Source organism: Centroberyx gerrardi, chromosome 4 (genome assembly GCF_048128805.1).
Source record: "Centroberyx gerrardi isolate f3 chromosome 4, fCenGer3.hap1.cur.20231027, whole genome shotgun sequence".
In the NCBI taxonomy this organism is placed as follows: domain Eukaryota; kingdom Metazoa; phylum Chordata; class Actinopteri; order Beryciformes; family Berycidae; genus Centroberyx; species Centroberyx gerrardi.
The window spans coordinates 34,469,101-34,486,900 of NC_136000.1; positions in this window are offsets into that span (position 1 = coordinate 34,469,101).

Below are 17,800 nucleotides of genomic sequence, written 5' to 3' on the forward strand. Positions count from 1 at the left end.
TGTGATACACAGAAGAAGTATGTGAAGAGTTTGATATATAATATAAGTATGTAGTGTGAAAATTGTGGGAGGTACTACAGTTTAAATACTGCAAGTGTAAAAAGAAAAATCTGTTTAAAGTAGTCAAAATACTGTAAAGCAGTAGTGTTGAACAAACGTCCCTAACTCAAAAACTACAAGTGCTATCACTTAGATATTTACATTGTGAGTGACAGAAGAAATAGCCAAAGACTTTGATGTAAAATATATGTCTGTAGTGTAAAAATTGTGGGAATAGTGACAGTTTAGAAAAGTGTACAAGACAAGGCTGTTCAAAGGAGAGAAAAGTACTGTAAAACAGTTTTGCACTAGTGTTGAACAAACGTCCCTAACTCAAAAAGTATAAAAGCTATGAGTTAGATATTGACATTGTGAGTGGCAGAAGAAGTAGCTGAACAGTTTGATATCTAATATGTGGATGTAGTGTGAATGTTGTGGGAGTGATGACAGTTTAAGAAAATTGAATATTTAGTAAAAATCACAGCCTCTAGAGTCTGTAGAGTCTGCTAGAGTGCGTGATGACATCACGCACTCTAGCATTTGAACAGTCCTCCCATAGACTTACATTGTAAAATAGAAAAATAGAAAAAAGTAGAATATTTTAAAAAGTAGAAATCAGATTGCTTAGAAAAATACAAGCACGCATCTCCTAAAGAAGCCGAACAGTGGAAAGTTTGAACGGAGTCTCTAGGTGAAAGTATGTGGAAGGAGTTAGGTGCCGAAGAAATGTACGGTGGGGAATATTATCTGCAATACTAGAAAGGTGCATTTTCTGGAGAAAATGCATGTGATTGCTGAGTGTGCAAACTGTTGCTCGTGACAGCCCATAGTAACGAATACCTAGCATATGTGGTGTGTGTAGGCACGTGTGGGCGTGGGCGTGTGCGTGTTTCTTAACATGACTGACCGTGGATCGTCTGTTCAAATTGAAACGGCTGAACCAAAGTATAATATGTGTATGTAATGTTAAAACTGTGAGAAATGTGGCAGTTTAAAACACTTCTGTGAAGGAGCTGTAATGAGTGTCAAAGTGATATGTAATAATGTTAGAAATGTACTAAAATTTCAGAATAGTAACAAGTACAAAAGTAAGAAAATATGTAGGGAGGCTTATGTGTAAAAGGTGGAAGGAGATAGTAGGAAGACTATTTTGTAAAATCTGGAAGGTACAAGGAGTATGAATAGCAGGTATGAAGAGTAGATATATATTCAGTTGAAAAAAACAGAAAATACGAAAGTGACAAGTAATAATGTTAGAAATGTACTAAAATGTAACAGTACTAAGAAGTAAAAAGGTATAAAAATATGTAGTTGGTAGGAAGACTACGAAGGCTAACAAACTATCTGTTAGTAGGAAGGCTTATGTGAAAAGCTGGAAGGTACTAGTAGTATGAAGAGTAGGAAGGCAGTGACAAGTAATAATGTTAGAAATGTACTAAAATGTAATAATACTAACAAGTAAAAAAGGTATGAAAATATGTAAAAGACATGTTGAAATGAAGAAGAGTGAAATAAGCACAAGTGCTGCATGTGTAAGAGAGGAGGACTGCAGCAGAAAATACTGTGAAATAGAGTGGGAATGTTCTAAAATGTACTAAAATGTAACAGTACTAAGAAGTAAAAAGGTATAAAAATATGTAGTTGGTAGGAAGACTACGAAGGCTAAAAAAACTTTCTGTTAGTAGGAAGGCTTATGTGAAAAGCTGGAAGGTACTGGTAGTATGAAGAGTAGGAAGGCAGTGACAAGTAATAATGTTAGAAATGTACTAAAATGTAATAATACTAAGAAGTAAAAAAGGTTTGAAAGTATGTAAAAGACACGTTGAAATGGAGAAGAGTGAAATAAGCAGAAGAGCTGCATGTGTAAGAGAGCAGCAGAAACTACTGTGAAATAGAGTGGAAATGTACTAAAATATACTAAAATGTAACAATACTAAGAAGTAAAAAGGTATAAAAATGTGCAGCTGGTAGGAAGAGTAGGAAGGCTTATGTGAAAAGCTGGAAGGTACTAGTAGTATGAAGAGTAGGAAGGCAGTGACAAGTAATAATTTTAGAAATGTACTAAAATGTAATAATACTAACAAGTAAAAAAGGTATGAAAATATGTAAAAGACATGTTGAAATGGAGAAGAGTGAAATAAGCAGAACAGCTGCATGTGTAAGAGAGCAGCAGAGCAGCAGAAACTACTGTGAAAAAGACTGGAACACTAGTGTCAAACAAACATTAATATCTCAAAAAGTATACATCGCATCGCTTATATATTGACATTGTGAGTGAGAGCAGAAGTAGCTGAAGGGTTTGATGTATAATATGTGTATGTAGTATTAAAGTTGTGTTAACTGTCACAGTTTTAAAATGTGTGAATTTAGTAAAAAGTACAGCCTGTAAAGTCTGCTAGAGTGAATTGTGACATCACGCACTCTAGCGTAGCTCCATAGGGTCCCATTATAAAGGTTGAAAAAAGTATAAAACGTAAACTGCGATTACTCAAAAAGTACAAAAGGTATCAAAAAGCTGAATTAAAGTGATAAAGTACTAAAAGTGGTGACCCGTTTAAAGTTTGAATGGAGTTAATAGCTTAAAGTATGAAAGAGTAGTTAGAGTTCAAAGAGGGCATGGTTTTAACATTCCGCCCATAGACTTCCATTGTAAAAAAAAGTAGAAAAAAGTAGAATAGTTTAAAAAGTAGAATAGATATCAAAAAGTTGAATACACGCGCCTATGTCCTAAACAAGCTGAACATTTTAAAGTTTGAACGGAGTTTCTAGCTAAAAGTATGAAGGAGTAGATAGGTGCCAAAAAAGTGTACGGATTAATAATAATAATAATAATAATAATAATAATAAATAGTGGGAATATTATACCTGTGATTGCTGAGTCAGCAATCACACAATAACTAGAAAGGTGCATTTTCTGGAGAAAATGCGTGTGATTGCTGAGCGTGCAAACTGTGGCATATGTGGTGTGTGTAGGCACGTGTGGGCGTGGGTGTGTCCGTGTGCGTGTTTCTTAACATGACTGACCGTGGATCGTCTGTTTAAATTGAAACGGCTGAACCAAAGTATATGTGTATGTAATGTTAAAACTGTGGGAAATGTGGCAGTTTAAAACACTTCTTTGAAGGAGCTGTAATGAGTGTCCAAGTGATAAGTAATGATGTTAGAAATGTACTAAAATGTAAAAATAGTGAGAAGAAAAGGGTGAGCAAATGTGTAAAAGACACGTTAAAATGGAGAAGAGTGAAAAAATGAGAAGTGTGTGTGTCCAACAACGTGAGTGAGAGAAATGCTGGAAGGTACTAGTAGTATGAAAAGTAGGAAGAGTAAGAAGGCAGTGACAAGTAGTAATGTTAGAAATGTACTAAAATGTAATAATACTAACAAGTAAAAAGGTATGAAAATATGTAAAAGACATGTTAAAATGGAGAAGAGTGAAAAAAGGACAAGTGGAGAAGAGCTGCATGTGTAAGAGAGCAGCAGTGGAACAGAAAGTAGTGTGACAGAGTGGAGCCCTAGTGTCGAACAAACGTTAATAACTCAAAAACTATACATCATATTGCTTATATATTTACATTGTGAGTGAGAGCAGAAGTAGCTGAAGAGTTTAATATATAACATATGTATGTAATGTTAAAGTTGTGGAAGTGATTGAAGGTTAAAAGACAAAATCTGTTCAAAAAAGGCACACACAATATAGCACTGGTGTCGAACAAACATCCATATCTCAAAAACTACAAATCCCATCACTTAGATATTTACATTGTGATACACAGAAGAAGTATGTGAAGAGTTTGATATGTAATATTATTATGTAGTGTGAAAATTGTGGGAAGTACTACAGTTTAAATACTGCAAGTGTAAAAAGAAAAAGCTGTTTAAAGTAGTCAAAAAACTGTAAAGCAGTAGTGTTGAACAAACGTCCCTAACTCAAAAACTACAAGTGCTATCACTTAAATATTTACATTGTGAGTGACAGAAGAAATAGCCAAAGACTTTGATGTAAAATGTATGTCTGTAGTGTGAAAATTGTGGGAATAGTGACAGTTTTGAAAAGTGTACAAGACAAGGCTGTTCAAAGGAGAGAAAAGTACTGTAAAACACAGTTTTGCACTAGTGTTGAACAAACAGCCCTAACTCAAAAAGTATAAACATTATGGCTTAGATATTGACATTGTGAGTGGCAGAAGAAGTAGCAGAACAGTTTGATATCTAATATGTGGATGTAGTGTGAATGTTGTGGGAGTGATGACAGTTTAAGAAAATTGAATATTTAGTGACAATCACAGCCTCTACAGTCTGTAGAGTCTGCTAGAGTGTGTGATGACATCACGCACTCTAACGTTCGAACAGTCCTCCCATAGACTAACATTGTAAAACAGAAAAATAGAAAAAAGTAGAATATTTTAAAAAGTAGAAATCAGATTGCTTATAAAAATACAAGCACGCATCTCCTAAAGAAGCCGAACAGTGGAAAGTTTGAACGGAGTCTCTAGGTGAAAGTATGTGGAAGGAGTTAGGTGCCGAAGAAATGTACGGTGGGGAATATTATCTGCAATACTAGAAAGGTGCATTTTCTGGAGAAAATGCGTGTGATTGCTGAGCGTGCAAACTGTTGCTCGTGACAGCCCATAGTAACGAATACCTAGCATATGTGGTGTGTGTAGGCACGTGTGGGCGTGGGCGTGTGCGTGTTTCTTAACATGACTGACCGTGGATCGTCTGTTCAAATTGAAACGGCTGAACCAAAGTATAATATGTGTATGTAATGTTAAAACTGTGAGAAATGTGGCAGTTTAAAACACTTCTGTGAAGGAGCTGTAATGAGTGTCAAAGTGATAAGTAATAATGTTAGAAATGTACTAAAATTTCATAATAGTAACAAGTACAAAAGTAAGAAAATATGTAGGGAGGCTTATGTGTAAAAGGTGGAAGGAGATAGTAGGAAGACTATTTTGTAAAATCTGGAAGGTACAAGGAGTATGAATAGCAGGTATGAAGAGTAGATATATATTCAGTTGAAAAAAACAGAAAATACGAAAGTGACAAGTAATAATGTTAGAAATGTACTAAAATGTAACAGTACTAAGAAGTAAAAAGGTATAAAAATATGTAGTTGGTAGGAAGACTACGAAGGCTAACAAACTATCTGTTAGTAGGAAGGCTTATGTGAAAAGCTGGAAGGTACTAGTAGTACGAAGAGTAGGAAGGCAGTGACAAGTAATAATGTTAGAAATGTACTAAAATGTAATAATACTAACAAGTAAAAAAGGTATGAAAATATGTAAAAGACATGTTGAAATGGAGAAGAGTGAAATAAGCACAAGTGCTGCATGTGTAAGAGAGGAGGAGTGCAGCAGAAAATACTGTGAAATAGAGTGGGAATGTTCTAAAATGTACTAAAATGTAACAGTACTAAGAAGTAAAAAGGTATAAAAATATGTAGTTGGTAGGAAGACTACGAAGGCTAACAAACTATTTGTTAGTAGGAAGGCTTATGTGAAAAGCTGGAAGGTACTAGTAGTATGAAGAGTAGGAAGGCAGTGACAAGTAATAATGTTAGAAATGTACTAAAATGTAATAATACTAACAAGTAAAAAAGGTATGAAAATATGTAAAAGACATGTTGAAATGAAGAAGAGTGAAATAAGCACAAGTGCTGCATGTGTAAGAGAGGAGGAGTGCAGCAGAAAATACTGTGAAATAGAGCGGGAATGTTCTAAAATGTACTAAAATGTAACAGTACTAAGAAGTAAAAAGGTATAAAAATATGTAGTTGGTAGGAAGACTACGAAGGCTAAAAAAACTTTCTGTTAGTAGGAAGGCTTATGTGAAAAGCTGGAAGGTACTGGTAGTATGAAGAGTAGGAAGGCAGTGACAAGTAATAATGTTAGAAATGTACTAAAATGTAATAATACTAACAAGTAAAAAAGGTATGAAAGTATGTAAAAGACACGTTGAAATGAAGAAGAGTGAAATAAGCAGAACAGCTGCATGTGTAAGAGAGCAGCAGAGCAGCAGAAACTACTGTGAAAAAGACTGGAACACTAGTGTCAAACAAACGTTAATATCTCAAAAAGTATACATCGCATCGCTTATATATTGACATTGTGAGTGAGAGCAGAAGCAGCTGAAGGGTTTGATGTATAATATGTGTATGTAGTATTAAAATTGTGTGAACTGTCACAGTTTTAAAATGTGTGAATTTAGTAAAAAGTGCAGCCTGTAAAGTCAGCTAGAGTGAATTGTGACATCACGCACTCTAGCGTAGCTCCATAGGGTCCCATTATAAAGGTTGAAAAAAGTATAAAACGTAAACTGCGATTACTCAAAAAGTACAAAAGGTATGAAAAAGCTGAATTAAAGTGATAAAGTACTAAAAGTGGTGACCCGTTTAAAGTTTGAATGGAGTTAATAGCTTAAAGTATGAAAGAGTAGTTAGAGTTCAAAGAGGGCATGGTTTTAACATTCCGCCCATAGACTTCCATTGTAAAAAAAAGTAGAAAAAAGTAGAATAGTTTAAAAAGTAGAATAGATATCAAAAAGTTGAATACACGCGCCTATGTCCTAAACAAGCTGAACATTTTAAAGTTTGAACGGAGTTTCTAGCTAAAAGTATGAAGGAGTAGATAGGTGCCAAAAAAGTGTACGGATTAATAATAATAATAATAATAATAATAATAATAAATAGTGGGAATATTATACCTGTGATTGCTGAGTCAGCAATCACACAATAAATAGTGGGAATATTATACCTGTGATTGCTGAGTCAGCAATCACACAATAATAATAACTAGAAAGGTGCATTTTCTGGAGAAAATGCGTGTGATTGCTGAGCGTGCAAACTGTTGCTCGTGACAGCCCATAGTAACGAATACCTAGCATATGTGGTGTGTGTAGGCACGTGTGGGCGTGGGCGTGTGCGTGTTTCTTAACATGACTGACCGTGGATCGTCTGTTCAAATTGAAACGGCTGAACCAAAGTATAATATGTGTATGTAATGTTAAAACTGTGAGAAATGTGGCAGTTTAAAACACTTCTGTGAAGGAGCTGTAATGAGTGTCAAAGTAATAATGTTAGAAATGTACTAAAATTTCATAATAGTAACAAGTACAAAAGTAAGAAAATATGTAGGGAGGCTTATGTGTAAAAGGTGGAAGGAGATAGTAGGAAGACTATTTTGTAAAATCTGGAAGGTACAAGGAGTATGAATAGCAGGTATGAAGAGTAGATATATATTCAGTAGAAAAAACAGAAAATACAAAAGTGACAAGTAATAGTTAGAAATGTACTAAAATGTAACAGTACTAAGAAGTAAAAAGGTATAAAAATATGTAGTTGATAGGAAGACTACGAAGGCAAACAAACTATCTGTTAGTAGGAAGGCTTATGTGAAAAGCTGGAAGGTACTAGCAGTATGAAGAGTAGGAAGGCAGTGACAAGTAATGTTAGAAATGTACTAAAATGTAATAATACTAAGAAGTAAAAAGCAGCAGAAACTACTGTGAAATAGAGTGGAACACTAGTGTCAAACAAACGTTAATATCTCAAAAACTACATCGCATCGCTTATATATTGACATTGTGAGTGAGAGCAGAAGTAGCTGAAGGGTTTGATGTATAATATGTGTATGTAGTATTAAAGTTGTGTGAACTGCCACAGTTTTAAAATGTGTGAATTTAGTGAAAAGTATGGCCTGTAAAGTCTGCTAGAGTGAGTTGTGACATCACGCACTCTAGCGTAGCTCCATAGGGTCCCATTATAAAGGTTGAAAAAAGTATAAAACTTAAACTGTGATTACTCAAAAAGTACAAAGGGTATCAAAAAGCTGAATTAAAGTGATAAAGTACTAAAAGTGGTGACCTGTTTAAAGTTTGAATGGAGTTTCTAGCTTAAAGTATGAAAGAGTAGTTAGAGTTCAAAGAGGGCATGGTTTGAACATTCCGCCCATAGACTCCCATTATAAAAAAAGTAGTAAAAAAATAGTTTAAAAAGTATAAAAGATATCAAAAAGTTGAATACACGCGCGCATGTCCTAAACAAGCTGAACATTTTAAAGTTTGAATGGAGTTTTTAGCTGAAAGTATGAAGGAGGAGATAGGTGCCAAAAAAGTGTACGGAATAAAAATAATAATAATAAAGAGCGACAATATTATACCTGTGATTGCTGAGTCAGCAATCACACAATAAAGAGCGAGAATATTATACCTGTGATTGCTGAGTCAGCAATCACACAATAAAGAGCGAGAAGATTATACCTGTGATTGCTGAGTCAGCAATCACACAATAAATAGTGGGAATATTATACCTGTGATTGCTGAGTCAGCAATCACACAATAATAATAATACATTTTATTTGTAAGCGCTTTACATAACACTCAAAGACACTTTACAACAGCTAGGGGAAAATAAAATAAATATAAAATACATAAAAACATTGATACAAAGTGATGATGATAAATGAAGATGATAAAAATGACAAGAATGTGCATTTCAGTTCTGGAGAGGCAGTGGGAGTCAGATATTGTAGTCTGAGTTTCTGATGTGTGAAGAGACGGAGTTCCAGAGGGTCGGGGCAGCAATGGCAAATGCTCTGTCCCCCAAGGTGCGGTGCTTGGTCCTGGTGATAGGGGTCAGGAAGTTGGCATCAGCTGATCTGAGGTGGCAAGTGGGGGAGTGGCCATGGAGAAGGTTTGTCAGGTATGAGGAGGCAAGATTATTGAGAGCTTTGTATATGATGAGGAGGATCTTGAAGTGGATTCAGTGCTGTATTGGGAGCCAGTGAAGGTGTTGAAGGATGGGTGTTACGTGTTCTCTGGAGCGGGAGTGGGTGAGCAACCGGGCAGCTGAGTTCTGAATGTATTGTAGTTTTTGGAGGATGGTGGAAGGGAGGCCATACAGGATGCTGTTGCAGTAGTCCAGTCTGGAGGTTATGAAAGCGTGGATGAGTGTTTCAGCAGCTGAGAAGGAGAGGATGGGCCGAAGTCGAGCAATATTGCGGAGATGAAAAAAGGACGTTTTGATGATGTTGTTGATGTGCGACTTGAAGGAGAGGGTGGGATCCAGAGTGACGCCAAGGTTTCGGACCAGGGGGGAAGCTGTGACTGTGTGACCATCGATGTTGAGTGAGAAGTCCTGGGAGGAGGGGAGGAGGGATTTGGGGCTGATGATGATGATTTCCGATTTATTGCAGTTGAGTTTGAGGAAGTTGCTGTTCATCCAGGTTTTTATTTCAGTGAGGCAGTTCGTGAGGGTGGAGAGAATGGCAGGAGTGATGGTTTTGGTGGAGATGTAGAGCTGGGTGTCGTCAGCGTAGCAATGGAACTGTAGTCCGTGGTGGCGTATGGTGTGACCTAGGGGGAGCATGTGGAGGATGAAGAGGAGGGGACCAAGCACCGAGCCTTGAGGGACACCGTGGGTGACTGGGGTGGTGTCGGATTTGCAGTTATTGATAGAGATGTAGTGAAATCTATCAGAAAGGTAGGATTTGAACCATGAGAGTGCTGAACCAGTTCTGCCAATGCAGGATTGCAGGCGACTGAGGAGGATGGAGTGGTTGATGGTGTCGAAGGCTGCACTGAGGTCGAGGAGGAGGAGGATGTTGAGGGAGCCGGAATCAGAGGAGAGTAGGAGGTCGTTGGTGACTTTAAGAAGAGCAGTTTCTGTACTGTGGTGTGTTCGAAAGCCTGATTGGAATGTTTCATATATCTGGTTGGAGTGGAGGTATTGTTTGAGTTGAGTAGCGACGGCACATTCCAGTATTTTAGAAAGAAATGGGAGGTTTGAGATGGGTCTGAAGTTGTTGGGGTTGTCAGAGTCCAGGCCAGGCTTCTTGAGGATGGGTGTGATGGCAGCAAGCTTGAGGGAAGAGGGAACAGTGCCAGAAGTGAGGGAGGCGTTTATAATGTCAGTGATGAGTGGGCTAAGACAAGGGAGACAAGCGGAGGACTTGATGCCAGTGAGTATTTTGGAGAGGTCAGATCCGTTTATGGGGGAGAAGAGGGAAAGGCTATGGTCTGTTGGCGGGGGAGGTACAGGCTCTGGGTCGGGGGGGATGGAAGAGGAGGTGGCTAGCTGATTGTGTATATTTTCAATTTTGGAGTGAAACAATGACAGGAAGTCGTTGCATTTTTCCAGGGTGAAGGAGTGTGAGATATTGTCCATTGGTTTGAGGAGCTTGTTTATGGTGGAGAACAGAGCATTGGGGTTGGAGGAACCAGAGTGTATGATGCCGGAGTAGAAGGTGGAGCGGGCTGTGTTGAGTGAATGTGCTCTTTGTAGGCCAGGGCGTGTACGGTGAGTACAGTTTTCTTGTGTAGCCGCTCCAGTTGTCTTCCTTGTTGTTTGAGTTTCCGTAGTTCAGGAGTGTACCAGGGGGCAGAGTGAGTGAATGTGACAGTTTTTGTTTTTATGGGGGCAAGCTGGTCGAGGCAGGTAGACAGTGTGTGATTGTAGAAGTTGACAAGGTCTGTGGGAGCTGGGTTTACAGGGAGGGTGAAGTCAGATATGATGTTGGATATACAGGTGGAGAGTGAGATGGGACAGATGCACTTGAGATTTCGGAAAGTTATTGTGCGATTTTGTTTGGGTTGGGGGGTGGGAATGTCAATGTCCAGGATGATGGCCAAATGGTCGGAGATGGTGAGGTCAATGTTGGAGAGGTTTCTGATGTGGAGGCCAGTGGAGCAGACCAGGTCCAGAATGTGTCCACGGCTGTAGGTGGGATGTTGGATGAAGTTGAAACAGCTGAGTATATCCAAAAAATCTATTGCACTTTTGCAGTCTGGGGAGTCGTTGTGTATGTTAAAATCACCTAGGAGCAGTAGCGGCCTTAGCTATGTTTCACCCGTTTCAACTGAAACGGGCCCCGCACTCCCAAAGGACCCCCGACTGACATGCAAGCATTAAATAATTCACCCACTTTTTTATATATATATATATATATATATGTATATTGTGGCGAGCTGTGGTTACTTCAATCAAAGATAACACACCGGACACCATTTCAAAGCTAACAGCCAGCTTTAATTGCAGTTAGAACCAGTTAGCAGTTCAATATTCACAGCAAAACGGTAGGCGGGTCATTTCTTTCACTACGAACATTACTAACGGTGTCAACTAATACAAACTAGTAAATTCTCAAACTAAAGCAAATACACATAATTAAAATAATCTCTATAAGCAATTATTTAGGGTTAAATAATCCTACCAGGCCAACAGTGCTTGAATAACAAGCTCTCCGGGCCTGACGCGAGCTGTCCACGGTGCTGAAAGAGCGCGAAGCGCAATTCATTGTAAACAACCAGTAGTTTCAGACACTTTTCATTCCCAAGCAAAATATGGCATTGCTTTTGTTGTTAATTTAATTTGAGGGAAATGTTTAAGCTGTTTTTATGTCAGCTGATACATAACACATAGGCCTAGTGCTATTCAATGCAGACTAGTAGTTGCCGATAAGGGCGAGGCTTCTCCTCATTCCAAAGCAAAAATGTCATTGTTTCAGTTTTAAATTGTTTGGTTTGTAATTGTTTGTTTGAATTGTTTGGATTATTTCTATGTTGAGCTGTCCATGATGCTGAAAGTGCACATAATGAATTTAAGTTGAAGTCCAAAAATATACCATTATTGATGCAAACCAACTTGAATCCTCCCTTTTTTTGTTTTATGTTTTTTTTTCGCACATTAGCTCTTGAAACGGGCCCCCAGATGCTTAAGGCTGCCTCTGCCTAGGAGCAAAACAGATGGTGAAATTGACAGTTGGGGTTGGGTTTGGGAGGATGGTAGGTGATAGCAATGACTAGAGGTTTAGGGCCAGAGAGTTTAAATGCCAGGAAACGCCAGAAATGCCATTCTACAGGTTGTTGTCCCTTGCTTCACCTGACTGCAGCTCCCGAACTAAATTACAGTGGAAACGTGACATGGGTGTGAAATGCTGCTAAAATATCAAATTGTGTCAGATACAAAATTTTGCAAGTAAAGGTAATACACAGGGCCTATATTGAAAATATAATAATAATAATATTAAAACAATTGACCACAGGTTATCAAACTTGTGCTGGCATGGTTGTGAAGTAGAGGGCACACTAATGCACTTGTTGTGGTATTGTCCACTTGTTAAGAGATTTTGGTCAAGGCTTACTGGCACAGGGGTCTCTAATGGTGTTGAACAGTCCCATGGCTGCAGACAGAAAGGAACGTCTAAGGCGCTCCGTCCTGCAGCGTGGGAGGTGGAGCCTGTGGCTGAAGCTGCTCCTCATCATCCTCAGCTCATCGTAGAGAGGGTGAGAGCGGTTCTCCAGGATAGAGTTTATCTTTCCCCTCATCCTCCTCTCTGCCACTGCCTCCAGACTGTCCAGTTTGAGTCCAACAACATAGCTGACGTTCTTCGCCAGCTTGTTCAGTCTGTTAGCTTCCCCTGCTTTGATGCCGCCTCCCCAGCACACCACAGCAAATAAGAGTGCACTGGCTACTACATACTGGTAGAACATCATGTTGAAGGACCTGAGTCTCCTCAGGAAGTACAGCCTGCTCTGTCCTTTCCTGTAGAGGGCCTCAGTGTTGTCCGACCAGTCCAGTTTGTTGTTGAGCTGCACTCCTAGGAACCGATAGGAGTTCACCATCTCTACCTCCTCCCCCTGGATGGTGACAGGGTTTGGGGGCTTCCTACTCCTTCTGAAGTCCACGACCAGCTCCTTGGTCTTCGTGATGTTGAGCTGGAGGTGGTTGTTGTCGCACCAACCTACAAAGCTCTCTACCAGCTCTCTGTATTCCTCCTCATTGTCCTCTGTGATGCAGCCAACAATGGAGGAGTCGTCAGAGAACTTCTGTAGGTGGCACGAGTTGAAGCAGAATTTCAAGGTGTAGAGGGTGAAAAGAAATGGTGACAATACGGTTCCTTGGGGTGCACCGCTGCCAGATGGTGTTGAAGGCACTGGAGAAGTCAAAGAACATGACACTGACAGCGCCCCCTGGCCTCTCCAGGTGTGAGTAAGCCCTGTGGAGCAGGTAGATGATGGCGTCCTCCACTCCGATGTGGGCCTGGTAAGTGAACTGCAGAGGGTCCAGGGAGCCGACCACAAGGGGCCTGAGGTGCTGCAGAACCAGCCTCTCAAAAAAACACTGCTCTCACAGAAGCGGATGTAGTCTGTGATGCAATGGGAGAGACCCTCGATGTCCTCCTTGAACAGCTCCCAGTCCATGGTCCGGAAACAATCCTGGAGGGCCTCCTCCGCCTCCTCAGACCACATCAACACAGTCCTGGTGGTGGCGGACTGCTGCCTGACAACAGGCTTGTACGTTGGTACAAGATGTATCAGGTTGTGATCTGATCTGCCGAGGGAGGGGAGGGCAGTAGAGCTGTATGCTTCCTTCACATTAGCATACAGCAGGTCCAAGGCCTTGTTTTGCATGTCACATACTGTGTAAAGTCAGTCAGGGTTCTGGAGAGCGGGACATGATTGAAGTCCCCATTGATTGTTATGAAGGCGCTGGGGTGATAAATTTGTAATCCCGTGACGGTAGAGTGGATGACGTCACTTGTGCGTGCCGCCACTGCTGATGGTGGGATGTAAACAACCACAATAATGGCGTGTGAAAACTCCCGAGGCAGATAGTATGGCCTCACACCAACAGCCAACAGTTCGATATCTGGGGTACAGTAATGTGTTCTGGATTACACCACCTGGAGTTAACAAAGACAGCTAGACCTCTAGACCCCTTTCTTCTTACTGCTTTGTTTCTCCCTGTCCGCCCTCACTAGCACGTGTGTTCCCATTTAGCCATGTGTCCATGAAGCACAACACACTGCTCTCCCGATACTCGCGCTGACTGCTCACCAAGGCAGAGAGTTCATCTGTCATGTTGGCCAGCGATCTCACGTTCCCCATGATCACCGATGGAAGGCAAGGTTTAAATCTCCTATTTCTCTCTCTTATTCCTCACCCTCACACTGGCTCTCGTTCCCCGTCGGTGTCTCCTTATCTCCGCTGGTATTCCTGCCAGCGGAGCGGCTGCTTTAGCCTGAAACGCAAGGAGCACCTCTCGTGTATAGACAAGCATTGTCTGTTCCGTCTTCTCTCCGGCTAAAACTTACAGACAAAAAATCACTTACTACTAGCACTAACCATAGACTAAGAACGTTCTAAAAGTTAAATAGTGCAAAAGTAGTGCAAAAAGAGCAAAAAAAGTAGCTAAATATAGAGAAAAATAGAAAAGTAGAGAAGAAAAGTGGGGGCTGCTGTAACGGGCTGCTACCCACAACGATGGCGCTACTACTATGGCGAAGCATTACAAGTCTTGTCCACGTCAGTGTTGATTTCAGCCTGTTTGTCGTTTTCATCCACCGTCTGCTTATAGTAGATTTTTGTGTAATATGTTTAAATTGTTCAGTGAACGTATTAAAGTCAACCTGCCAACAAACAAGACTACAATCGATATTTGCAAATACATAAAGTGACCTAGCGGCTTTGTGTGCTCCCCGTACATGGATTTGTACCAGTTTTGCTCCTGCTGGCCTGGGGGTTCCATCCCGCCTGCATTCGAGTTGTGCCATCCTCTGCGGGACTTGTGTGTGTTGGCTCCTGTGCGCTCCTGATTGCCCGTGGACGTCTGCGCTGCGCTTCGGATGTGTAGATCATCATCTCAGGCTCTTGCATGTGACTACTCTTCCAATAATGTGGGCTATTTACTATTGACCAGCAGGGCTCCAGCCGGACTCGCCAACCCACCTCCACTCGCATCCATCACAGCACTGGCAGCATGTCTCGGTAACAGCGTCCGGAAAAGTGGAACTTTACGCACTCTGATAAAAGGTACTGTAGCTCCGATGGGGTGCCACTATCTACTTTTTCTCTTGTTATCATACTACAATTTTTTTGTCAATACCATGTCACATCCCGAACTACCTCCCGTGCCATTATACCCGCCCCCTCGGGGTGTAACAATGCCTCTCCCTTCTTTATGTAGGGAAGTTATTTCATTTGCGGTAACTTTGTTGCTTAGGCTACCTGTTTGGAACATTTTGTACATTATTCCGATGCTTACTTGTTTGTTATTGAAACAACTATGTCTTGATGTGTTTCCTTTCAAGCCTTTTATGAACTCTCCCTTGTGCGCACAACTATCTAAACGCAGTGAGTATAGTCGCGGTTTTATCATGTTACTGCTGTTGATTTCTGGTAATGTGCATTTAAACCCTGGCCCTTACCTTACTCCTGGTAATGATTGTGTCTCCTCTGTAAACAATTCTCATATCCCCGATGTCAAAATATTAACTTTTGATCGTTTTTGTAACCGCAAGAGTCTTGGATGAATGCATTTAAATATTCAAAGCCTTCTTCCTAAACTTGACGAGCTCAAAGCATATGTGCATACTTCAAATCCTGATGTTTTAGTCATCTCTGAGTGCTGGCTTAAGTAATCTGTCACATCCTCTGCTGTATCCATTCCTGGCTATAATATTTTCCGTCAGGACAGGCCCTCTAAGGGTGGGAGGATTGTTATTTACTGCAAGGACAACTTACATTGTTTTGTCATTTTATCCAAATGGTTACCAAACAGTTTGAGTTGCTGCTCTTAAAGATCAATCTCTCAAGAAATCTTTCTCTCACTGTTGCTGGCTGTTATAGACCACCCTCTGCTCCTGCCTGCTCCCTGACTGCTCTTAGTGAACTAATTGCCCCTCACACCTCCTCTGAGTTTCTGCTATTAGGCGATCTCAATTGGGATATGCTTAATACTCCTTAGCCTTAGTGACCATTGTTGCATTGCTTGTGTACGCAATGGCATCAATGTCAAACGCCCACCACTGATCATTTCAAAACACCTACTTAAGAATTTCAATGTGCAGGCCTTCTTACATGACCTGGCATTAGTAAACTGGTCCAGAATTGGCCTTATCCCCACAGTTGAGGATGCCTGGTCCTATTTTAAAACCTCCTTCTCTACCATCTTGAACATACATGCTCCTTCCAAAAAACTTAGAACTAAAAATCGCTATAGCCCTTGGTTTTGCACTGAATTGTCTGCCTCCCTCGCCTGGGACTAATCCCCACACCTACTGGTCTGTTATATTTCATTTTAGAGACTCTATGAGAGAATTTTATCAAATGTAACATTTCATCTTTTATCACCTGGTCAGTTTATCGATCGTATTTCTCTGGACTTTGACCATACAGGCTCTCCACAGCCCTACGCAGCTGCTGGCAAACAGCTAGCTAGGTTTGTTTTTAGCCTGGGGCTAAGATAGCCGGCTGTTTGGACTCAGAATGGTTACAGCCACCAAACTCTCCTGCATTAAAACAGAGCTGCAGTCAATAGAAAAAATTATTTACGATCGTCTACAGAGACAGGCACACAAGCTAGCCCAGGAGCTAGCGGGACTTAATGATTACGCCATCCCGTCTGACAGCCCTACCAGCTGGGCATCAGTGGTAAGGGGAAAAAGAAGGCTCTCCATTCCCCTTTTCGACCCCGAGGATGTCCTACCTTTGAAAAACTTCTTTACTCCTCTGGCTCTCCCATTCCACCTGTCCAGCCGTGGAAGCGTCCTAACCCCAGCCCTCAGGCTCTCCACCCAGCTCCCCTAAGACTAAGTGTCCCCAGGTAGTGCCCACAGCTTCAGACTCCACCACAACACCTCAGCGACGCTCGGATCCAGTGCTCCATCGCCCTCTCCTCCTGCCCCCGTCACCTCTACCTGCCTCTGCTCTGCTACCCACTCCTACCAGCTGTGTGAGGCAAGCTAACGCTGCTAGCACAGCTAGTGCTGCTGGCGTTGCAGCAGTTCCAGAAAACCCTCCTCACAACCTGGCCATCTACGATGAAGGATGCCTTAACGGCCAGCCTGAAATCCTAGTGATTGGGGATTCCATCACTAGGTTTGTCAAACTCCCTAGAGCCGTCACCTACTGCTTCTCTGGTTTTAAATTAAGTGATGTACTCGAGTATTTGCCTGCAGTTATCAGGCTCTATCCCCTTGTTCACACTGTGATTGTGCCTGCTGGTGTAAATGATGTGATGCACAGACAAACTATGAAATTTCAGTATGAGTTTGAATCGTTAGCAGCAACCATCGAGAGCCTTGGAAAAAGCTGTATCTTATCTGGCCCCACTCCATCATTTAAAAAAGTCTCAGAACATTTTAGCCGTCTTTTCAGTCTACACAACTGGCTACAGAACTTCTGCACTTCCACAGGGTACGGCTTTATTAGTAGCTTTGATTTGTTCTGGCCCAGAATGGATCTGTTCAAAACAGACGGCATTTACCCGAATGCAAAAGGAACAAAATAACTGTTTTTTAACTGCATCCACACTATATACTCTGAATTGACAACTACTCTCACCCAAAGAAGGCTATCTAATCAATATTCTGTCGCCTCCTTTATGTAATTCCCACATACCAGTGATCTCACAAAACTGGTGTCCTCATCGCAATAAGAAAAAGCCACCCTCAAGGAACCTTACTAGTAGTGGCGCCGTCGTTGTGGGTGGCAGCTGTCACAGCAGCTCCCACTTTTCTTCTCTACTTTTCTATTTTTCTCTATATTTTAGCTACTTTTTTGCTCTTTTTGCACTACTTTTGCACTATTTAACTTTTAGAACATTCTAGCTCTATGGTTAGTGCTAGTAGTAAGTGATTTATCTGTAAGTTTTAGCCAGACAGCAGACGGGACAGATAATGCTTGCCTATACGCGAGAGGCGCTCCTTGCATTTCAGGCTAAAGCAGCCCCTCCACCGGCAGAAAAACCAGTGGAGCTAAGGAG